Raw genomic sequence first — 10,075 nt, forward strand, 5'->3', positions numbered from 1 at the left:
ACAAAACATACTTCGCAAATGTGAAGCAGGTGTCTCCCCTAAGTGTAACACAATGAGCGATCAGGAGTAAGTTAATTAGATTGACTCGCCATCTCTCCTCCTTACCTCTTCTTCATTCCATCATGCAACAGACTCTCCATGGGAAAGGAAGGGGGGGTTAGCAGCTGTCACATTTTTCTCTTCAGATGGGATCTAACGCAACTTTGAAAAGGCGTTGAGCAGCCAGTGATTTTGAAGCGAAGAGCAGCAAAGATTAAGTCACCATTGCCGCAGATGTCACAATCAAAACCTGAATAATACACAATCTCTGCCAAAATCTCTCGCCTCATAGACCGGCTTCCTGCTCCACTTGCCTTTTCAGCAGCAGTAGCTCTCAGCAATTTTGTTGCGTATGTCTGTGTGTGAAAAATGTGTGTGTGTGAGTGTGAAAAAGACCCCTGCAGCTGGTCCTCAGAATCCAAACTAATTTGTCCCAATCACAGCTTTGGTCTTGGGAGTCCCCTTCCATTTATCTCTCTACTTTCTCTCCGATCATACCGCCACTTGAAGGATCACTCCCCTCTAAGAAATGCTTCACTACAATTCCTGTCTGATTTGCCACCATGTGGTCTACGTCTTGCCCACATCTGTCTTTGAAGTCTTAATTACAGACCACAGCACTCTCAAGCAAAAAAAAAGTCTCCCATAATGCCTTAAAACACTGTTCCACTGTAACTGTTTAAACACACACACACATACATACATACATACATATATACATATATATAGAGTGAAATATTGTAACGTTTAGTCCAGATGAAGATGAAAAAAGTCCAAATGAGTTTAAGTAACAAAAAGGGGTTTTAAATAAAACAAACTCAGGTAATCCACAGATGATTTACAGATAACGTGACAGCATGTAACACTTTACATGACAATACCGGGCAACTGAATGGAGCACAAAGAGGAACTTAAATGTACAAGGATAATGAACTAAATGATGAACAGGTGTACAGACTGAATGAACTGCAATGGCAACTAAGGACTGGCGGGAAATTAGGACAAAGGAAGAGGTAACTGAGGAATACAAACTAAATGTCCATGAAAATAAAACGAAACACATACAGATCGTGACAGAACGCCCCCTTCTGGGAAAGCGAGGCCTTGCACCGTGATGGTTAGATTGAGGGAAAAAGGGTGGAGGTTCTGGAGGTGGACAGGGGATCGGCAAAGTGCTGAAAAACCGTTAGGGCAGCAGACGTGTGGAACCACGGTGGAGCAGCTGGCGGAAGAAGCCATGGAGGAGATGATGGTGGAAAGGCCCATGGAGGAGATGATGGTGTCAGGATCCAGGGAGGAATGGATGGCTGACGAGATTCCAGAGCAACCCAGGAGACGGCCATGAGGGAGGCGACCCTTGGTGATGGCATGATGGAGGGAGGAGCCAAGGTGGTCGTTTGAGTCCAACTGTCAGCAATGACACCTGGAGATGTAGAGACCCGGGTGGAGTCTGTGGGACAGAGAGATCTGGTGATGACAAAGGACTGGGAGACCAAGGTGAAGTCCCGGTGATGAGCGGCTGAGGAGGATCCAGGGTGCCGGAGGACTGCAGCGACAATGGAGTGAGTGAGGACCGCAGTGGAACCTTAGGGATGGAGGAGCCTGACAGAGCCATGGGGTGGAGGAATAGAGCACAGCAGACACCTTGGAAGTCCATGGCGATGGTGGAGTGATGACTGACCAAGGTGGAGCCGAAAGGTCGACGGTCCCGGGTGGAGCCGAGGGGGCGAGGAGCCAGGGCAGAGCAGATTGGTCGGAATTTATCATTTAAACGCCATCTATTCCAGCTGTCTGCTGCAATTGATTTAGTAGAAGCTCTTAAAAATAATGGTCATGCCAGTCCTAATTTTAGGACTCCTAAATTTTTGCTCTAAGGGGGCTTTCACACTGGGCTCGTTTGCCGCAATCCGAGCCCGGGCGCGATTGTTCCCGGTGCTCCCTGCAGCGTTGGTCTGGTTTCACACTCAAATCGATTCTATGGAACCGTGGTGCGTTTGCGTTCATCTTACGTCATCACAGACGTGCACGCCACATGATAGAAAACAGAACGCGGGTCAGTAAATTGTGTTTTTTTTTTATTCATTTGGTGCTATTGTATGCAGCAGAGTAAACAACAGTTTACTGTATGTGCGTTGCATGTAGATGGTTTTCCGTTGCTTGCAAACAGACTATTTTGAGGAAATTACCATTCATTTGCCGCTCTGATTGCACTCGCAAAGCGCGAATACACTGCAGGCTCACTCCTGCTTGAATCCAGGTAAATCATCAACACTATCATGTCTTATGTGTTTTATTTTAGTAAACATATTATAATCGGCTAAAATGCATGCACAGGTTACTTTACTTCCAGAACAAGTGTGCACCTGAGTCTGTGTTACACAAACCGTGGCACAGTTCAAGTGCAACCGAACTCAGACCACCTCCTTCAGGGAGTCTCGGGTTCAGTACCACGATGCGCACCCGGGTTCGCATGACAGCTTTCACATTAGCGATTTTTCATGCAAACCGCGCCCCCTTCGAAATAAACTGCCAGTGTGAAAGCCCCCTAAGAGTATTTTGCAAAGCATTTTAGCATTGTACAGCATTGAGGCAATAGCTATAGAGACTTGGGTGCTGAACCTTTTCTTCATAAATGCAATACATATTTTGATTTATACATTTGAATCTAGGATAAAATGCCAAAAATAAATCTTTAATAAATAAATAAATAATGTCTGATTAACTGTGGCAGTTGTTTTCATAAGTTCACACTTACAAATGATCGAATAGAGTAAAAAAATATAAAAAGCGTATTTGGCGTGCTGTCCAAGGGGATGATTCAGAGCTTGGAATTTAGCCCAAACCCAGAGTTCTCCCCCGTATCCCCAGCCAAGAGTGAGGAACGGGGTGGCGGATGGATGCAGAAAACTGTCGAGGTAACTATAGGTGAGTCAGCTTTCTCGAGCTGAGTAGATAGACCATTTGAATGCGCTCCTCCCAATCTTTGTTTATTAAACTTCATATGTAGTTTGAATTCTGAATTCTCTCGAGACACAGACATGTAAGAAACTGACAATTAGCTGAACATATACTAGTTTTAATTAGTGACACTTAGCATACGTTTTAAAACCTTTATTTGAATATTGCAACGATACCTTATTCTACAGTATTTCTATGATTAAATCGTTGACAAAGACCTCTCCCCCATCAGCCAATCACTGTTGGCATAGTTAGTAAGCGTGTTCACATCATCCATAGCAATGAAGTCAACCCCACCCTTACTCTTAGCTTAAGACTTCTGTCTATTCCTTTGTAAAAGTTTGTCTCAGCAGCTTTGTGAATAGGTTTTAAGAGAAAACTCTTAGCTAAGAACTTTTACTGCTATTTAGGAGGCCCCAGGTATACAGATTGAATGAACTGCTATGGCAACTAAGGATTGGCAGGAAATTAGGACAAAGGAACACAGGTAACAGAGGAATACAAACTAAATGTCCATGAAAATAAAACTAAACACACATAGATTGAGACTAATATAAACAGGCATCCTCAGAATTACCTTAGAACAACCATTACGGTAATTCAATATATTTATTAAAATAGTACATTTCTGGCCGCTTTTAATTGTTTTGTCAGTGACTTACCAAACATTTTAAAATCCCCAAAGAGCCCCAAATCCTTTAAAAATGTATGATATGAATCAGCCATGCATTTCAGAGGTGATGAGTTATTGCCAGCTTTCATTTAAACTGCTTCATGCATTCTTGGGTTCTATTTTAAAAGAATGTGGAGTGTCATTCAGCATAAAGTGGTGTATTATGAAGGAGAGAGAGTTTTGTCTGGGTTTCATTTCTCAAAGATATTGTGTGGCAATGAACTTTTTGAGAATGCTCCCTCTGCGTACCTGTCAAGGTGTGTGTGTGAAAACGTGTGCTTGAGAATTTAAGCCTTTCAGTTTCTTCATACATTTGTACTCATCTGGGTTAAATCATGACAGCTTTGAGGGGAGACGTGGTGGATGTTACAAACGCAAACTGAAAGATCTGTGTTACCTTCAGCAGACACCCATCATTTCCAAAATTCATAAAATGCCAGCAGTGTGTCTAAAGTCTATTTATAGGCAACTACTGTTAACATCACAGTAATGGTAACAGTGGGTTGTCATGTATGCAGTTTCATGGCAACTTAAGTGTCTTGTCTGTTCTTGATTGGAACTTCAATGTGGCTTTTTTTTTTGTTTGTTTGTTTTTTTGTAATTTTATAATTTTGTCATTTGGTGAGAAATGAACTTTGCACTCTAAAACCAGGTTCACACTGTACAATTTTGGCTACATATTTGTGAATCCTAAAAGATTCCTCAAATCCTAGGCCAAAATCTGTAGTCTTTGATCGTTAGTTTGACATGTTCACCGACAACCAATTAATGACCATTGCAATCAAATTTTACCTCCGATGAAATTTTGGCAGATAATGACACACAGATTTGACTTCTCCTACAACAACATCAAATCTAAAACCACTAGGTGTCCCGAATCTGATGGCGCAATTAGCGAGAAAACAACAAACCACCACTTGCTCCACACACATCGTCTTAGTTTTTTTCCCTTCATTTTTCTATTCCAGATAAGCCATGATTAAAATTAATCTTTTTGTTTGCTAGGCACCATTTTAATCCCACATGTAATGCAGCTCACATCACTGAACGTGTCACGGACTGATGATGTAAAACTCCGGTTGAGTCTTTTTGCTTGCGTATGTTTTTAAAGCATCTTGACTTCCATGCAGTCTAACATTAAAGACAACAGAGATCGTAAAGGACTATTATAAATCATACAGTGTGCACCCATCTTAAGATTACTTGACGTTTGGAAAAATAGCCCGTAATTCTTATTTTTATTTTCCGCAGATACTTTTTAGATGATGTTCAGATGGGCTGATATTTGATCAGAGCACATTATTGTACAGATCTTCATTAAATATTTCTCCTCAACAGATAACACCACATGTCTGGAGTTCTGTTGTATGGATGCTGCCAGAAAACAGCACACTATGGGCAGACACAGACCAGCCTTAGCCTCAGGCTCCAGCCCAAAATCTACCTCCTCCTGGCAGCCAACAGCCACCATTTCCCTCAATACCATCTCAATCACAAACCTGATGCTACTGCCAAGACAAGTCCCTGAGACAATTAGCTCATGTCGTAAAATAACACACCACGTCATTGTAGTCTAAGAGGCTCAGGATGGGGAAGAGCTTTGTTGAAGATTCTGAAGATGTTTATAATAAGCCGTTCAGTGTTTTAGCACTGATTCTCTTCTTCTTTGGAGAAAATCCCAGCCACTCTGCATGTTTTGCTTAATTTACCTCATTACTTCTCGCAGCTGATTAGTAAGTCCTTGATTAATTAACTTACTTAAGGGTGCTGATGCTTTCTTGGTAATTTATGGAAATATTTATGGGATAACTGGACTCTCTTCGATCACAACATTTGCATTTCGCACCACTTTGTTGTTATGGCGACTCGCTGCAGTTAGCTTATGATAAGCATAATGCAACGCATGGAGTGTCATTGCTAGTATGAACACAGCTTATACTCAAGATGAGTAATGAAGCATTGTCTTCACACCTTCAGGGTCTAGACATGGTAAGAGAGATCATTTGAAGGGTTTCCCCTGCACGTTAAAGGGTTAGTTCACCTAAAAATGAAAATTCTGCTATCAATTACTCACCCTCATGTTGTTCCAATTCTGTAAGACATTCGGTCATCTTCAAACACAAATTAAGATTTTTTTAATGAAATCCTAGAGCTTTCTGTCCCTCCATTGACAGCAACGCAACTACCACTAAGCCCCAGGAACAGGGACGTGCACAGGGGGGTTGCTCAGGTTGCCCGGGCAACTGCCCATATGCCCTTCTCGACTCACGTTGCCCTTCCGAGGTGGAAAAAAATAAATAAAAAAATCGTACAATGGATGCAGAATTTCACGTAGGCCTAGATAAAAAAAAAATCGCAAAGCCTCATTCACTTCCATATTCGGGCACCTGTCCGAAAGTGAAAGTCAGTATAGGGGAAGGGCAAACTCTGTTTACGTGGCTGCAGCGCTGCACGCGACCGGCACCTGAGCTGAGCCTGCATGAGCGGCACTAGAAGGAGATTGTCGCGGTTGTCGGGTGAGACGACTTAACGTTGTCGGAAAGGTGAGTAAGGTTATAATCGTTAACGAAAACGAACGAAAAAACGAAAACTAGGTGGGGAAAAAAAATCGTCGTTAACTGAAATGAAAATAAAAACGAGGCATTACAAAAAAAACGATAACTAACCAAAACTGTAATGTGTGTTTGGCAAAACTAACTAAAATAAAATAAAATTATAGATTAAATGTCCTTAGTTTTCGTCTTTGTCAATGTCTTTCAAACGTTCAGCTGCATTTCATTTCCCTGCGTCTCTCACTTACGCGTCTCTCTCACATACTCGCGCGCGCACAGCCCCTCCCCTCCGTGCACACCGCGCCTCCATGAGAACGAGTGTTGGAAGCAAGTTCGCGAAAGGTTGGTATCTCGTGAAAACCTTTACACAATCACACATTAAAAAGTGGTATAAAAATATTTTTAATTCTGAATATAATTGTGTCAGTGTGTTAATGTCGACCTGAGAAGCGATTGCTACTTTAGAAAGTTAACTAGACGCAAGTTTGAGGTAAAATGCACTTGGGTTGTCGATGTCAAAACACTATTTAAGCCGTGATTCAAGTAAGGAATAATTGACGACGGGCCGTTGAATTATTAGAGGGGGGGTTAGGGGAGTGGTTGGTAGGGGAGTGCCCTTTTTTTAGGTCAGAGCAACTGCCCCTCAAAATTCCTGTGCACGTCCCTGCCCAGGAACGTAGTAAACACATAATTAAAGTAATCCATAGGGCTTTTCACACTGCGCTTAACCCCGGTTATCGTCATTCTAAACACCGCTTTTAACCCCGGGTAAAGGAACGTTTCACACTTGTAATTTAGATGTGGGGTTAGCACCTCTTTTTACCCAGGGTTATGAAACGCTGCTTTTGCGATGTTAACTCCGCATTGCGGTTCCAAACTTGTACAGTGTGAAAGGATGCGGTGTTAGAATGTTACAACTAGATGCTTAGCAACCGACAACCAATCGCATGCCTTATATTCATGCGTTTTGGGCAGTCACTTGATATTACAGTCAGTGTAATATGAAGACGTGCAACGCTAGAGCCTTTATGTAAACAGGTCACATGCTGCAGATAAGGACTTTAACCCGGGGTTTAGGAATGTGCTGTGTGAAACGGTAGCTTATGAATTCCCAGGATTAGCTGTTAACGTCGGGTATAGTATGAGCCATGTGAAACGTGAATAAAGATAACCCAGGATTCTGTTTACCAGAGGTTTAGAATGACCAGGGTTAAATATATCAAGTGTGAAAAGCCCTCATGTGACTCCAGTGATTTAACCTCAATTTTATGAAGCAATGCAATTAATTTGCGCAAAAAACATAATTTACAACTTTATTTAAAAAATATTAATCTCCAACACGCATGAGATCACCATGACGCATACATGTTGTGTTGACGCAAGAGCAGAATTGTGAACACACGTTGGCGATTTCATTAAAACGATCTTAATTTGTGTCCCGAAGAGGAATGAAGGTCTTACGGGTTTGGAACGACATGAGGGTGAGTAATTAATGACAGAATTTTCATTTTTGGGTGAACTAACCCTTTAAGCTAACAGAGAGAGGTAAATCTTTGGTCAACTGATGACCTCATCATCAGGGTTTTTTTTTTTTTTTTTTTTTTTTTAGAAATTATACTTTTATTCGGCAAAGATGCATTAAACTGTCAAAAGTGACAGTAAATTATTATTATTTTTTTATTATTCATTTGTAATTTAACAATTTAAAAAAATTGAATCCTGAAAAAAAAGTATCACCATCTCAGCAAAAATATTAAGCAGCACAACTATTTTCAACATTCATAATAATAAGAAATGTTTCTTGAGCACCAAATCAGCATATTAGAATGATTTCTGAAGGATCATGTGACACTGAAGACTGGAGTAATGAATCTGAAAATTCAGCTTTGTCATCACAGGAATAAATGACATTTTAAAGTATATTAAAATAGAAATCGTTATTTTAAATTAAAAATATTTTACAATATTACTGTTTTTACTGTATTTTTTTGTCAAACAAATGCAGCCTTATTGAGCTTAAGAGAATTTCAAAAACATGAAACAAGACAGAAGATTCAAAGAACAGGTGAGAATGTACAACTGTAAACACCACACACTGTCGGTCTGTTATAATGGTTTGGTAAATGGATGGGAAAATCCACTTTCAAGCTTCATTCGATGCCAAGAGTCGGGTGAGACTGATGCGTGTTAACATTCTGATGACAAGGAAAATCAAACAATACTCCAGCAGCCATCTGGGACAAGGCTCTGGTTCTGAAGACATTTAACGTGCCTTATGTTAGCACTCCCTCTCCGTCTGAAGCAGCGTGTGAGATGCAGAGAACTGCACAAGTTAAACAGTGTGGGCTGGAGATGGACGAGACTAAACAAGCAGAGCTCTGACATGTGATACATTCTTGAGATTAGCTTTAGGTTTGGCCCCTATGTTGTATCTCTCTCTGGGACTGCATCAGGTAAAATACGTTTCAAGAAGCAACTTGCCTAAAGCCACTGTCTGTTGTGAATCACAATCCATGGCTATTTCCTACTGTATTATCTATGTTAGCCAGGCATTTTGATGAGACACTGGAGTGAATATCCTCCATGCAAAATTTTATTATTTTATAATTACTATTTTTTTTTTAAGTAAACAAAGCAATACAGATAAATACTATGGAAGCTTGTTTCCGCCACAGAATAAAACAATTTAAAAGGTAATTGCGACTTTTGGCGATCTCACAATTCTGACATTTTTTCTCTCGCAATTGAGATGTATAAACTCGCAATTATGACTGTATTTCCCAATTGTGAGCTTACATCTTGCAATTCAGACTTGTTTTCTCAGAATTGCAAAATATAAACTCACAATTGCAACTTATAAAATCAGAATAGCGGGAAATAAACAATTTGACTTTGTTCTCGCAATTGCAAGTTTATCACAATTCTGACTTCTTTTATGCCCACTTCGAGCACTGATCTTACAAAAAACAAAAAGAAATGCATATATTCATGCGCAATTTTAGACAGGAAGATCTGTTCTTGGGGTAGGCTCTATTGCCCTGGGCCAGTAAACTACCACCTAGCAGCCAGCTAGAAATGCCCTAGCAACCAATCAGAATACCTAACAACCACCTAGCAATGCCCTAGCAACCAACCAGAATACCTACAGAGGAAACAACCTAGAAATGCCATAGCAATGGCCAGAAACCCTAGCAATTCCCTAGCAATGATCTATAATATCTTAGCAACCACCCAATATACCTAATAACAACCTATAAAATGTCCTAACAACCAATCAAAATACCTAACAACCACCTAGAATTGTCCTAGAAACCAACTAGAATACCTACCAACCACCTTGCAATGCCCTAGCAACCAATCAGAATACCTAACAACCACTTAGCAATGCCCTAGCAACCAACCAAAATATATACAGAGGAAAAAAACTATAAATGCCCTAGCTATGGCCAGAATCCCTAGCAATGCCCTAGCAATGGTCTAGAATATCTTAGCAACCACCCTATATAACTAGTAACAACTCATAAAATGTCCTAACAACCAATCAAAATACCTAACAACCACTTAGAATTGTCTTAGCAACCAACTAGAATACCTACCAACCAACTTGCAATGCCCTAGCACCCAATCAGAATAGCTACAGTAGAAACAACATAGAAATGCCCTAGCAATGGCCAGAATCCCTAACAATGCCCTAGCAATGATCTAGAATATCTCAGCAACCACCCAAAATACCTAGTAACAACCTATAAATGTCCTAACAACCAATCAAAATACCTAACAGACCTCTAACAATGCCCTTAGCAAACAACCAGAATACCTAGCAACAACTTAGCAATGTCCTAACAACCAATCA

The sequence above is a fragment of the Megalobrama amblycephala genome, linkage group LG13, assembly GCF_018812025.1.
Source record: "Megalobrama amblycephala isolate DHTTF-2021 linkage group LG13, ASM1881202v1, whole genome shotgun sequence".
In the NCBI taxonomy this organism is placed as follows: domain Eukaryota; kingdom Metazoa; phylum Chordata; class Actinopteri; order Cypriniformes; family Xenocyprididae; genus Megalobrama; species Megalobrama amblycephala.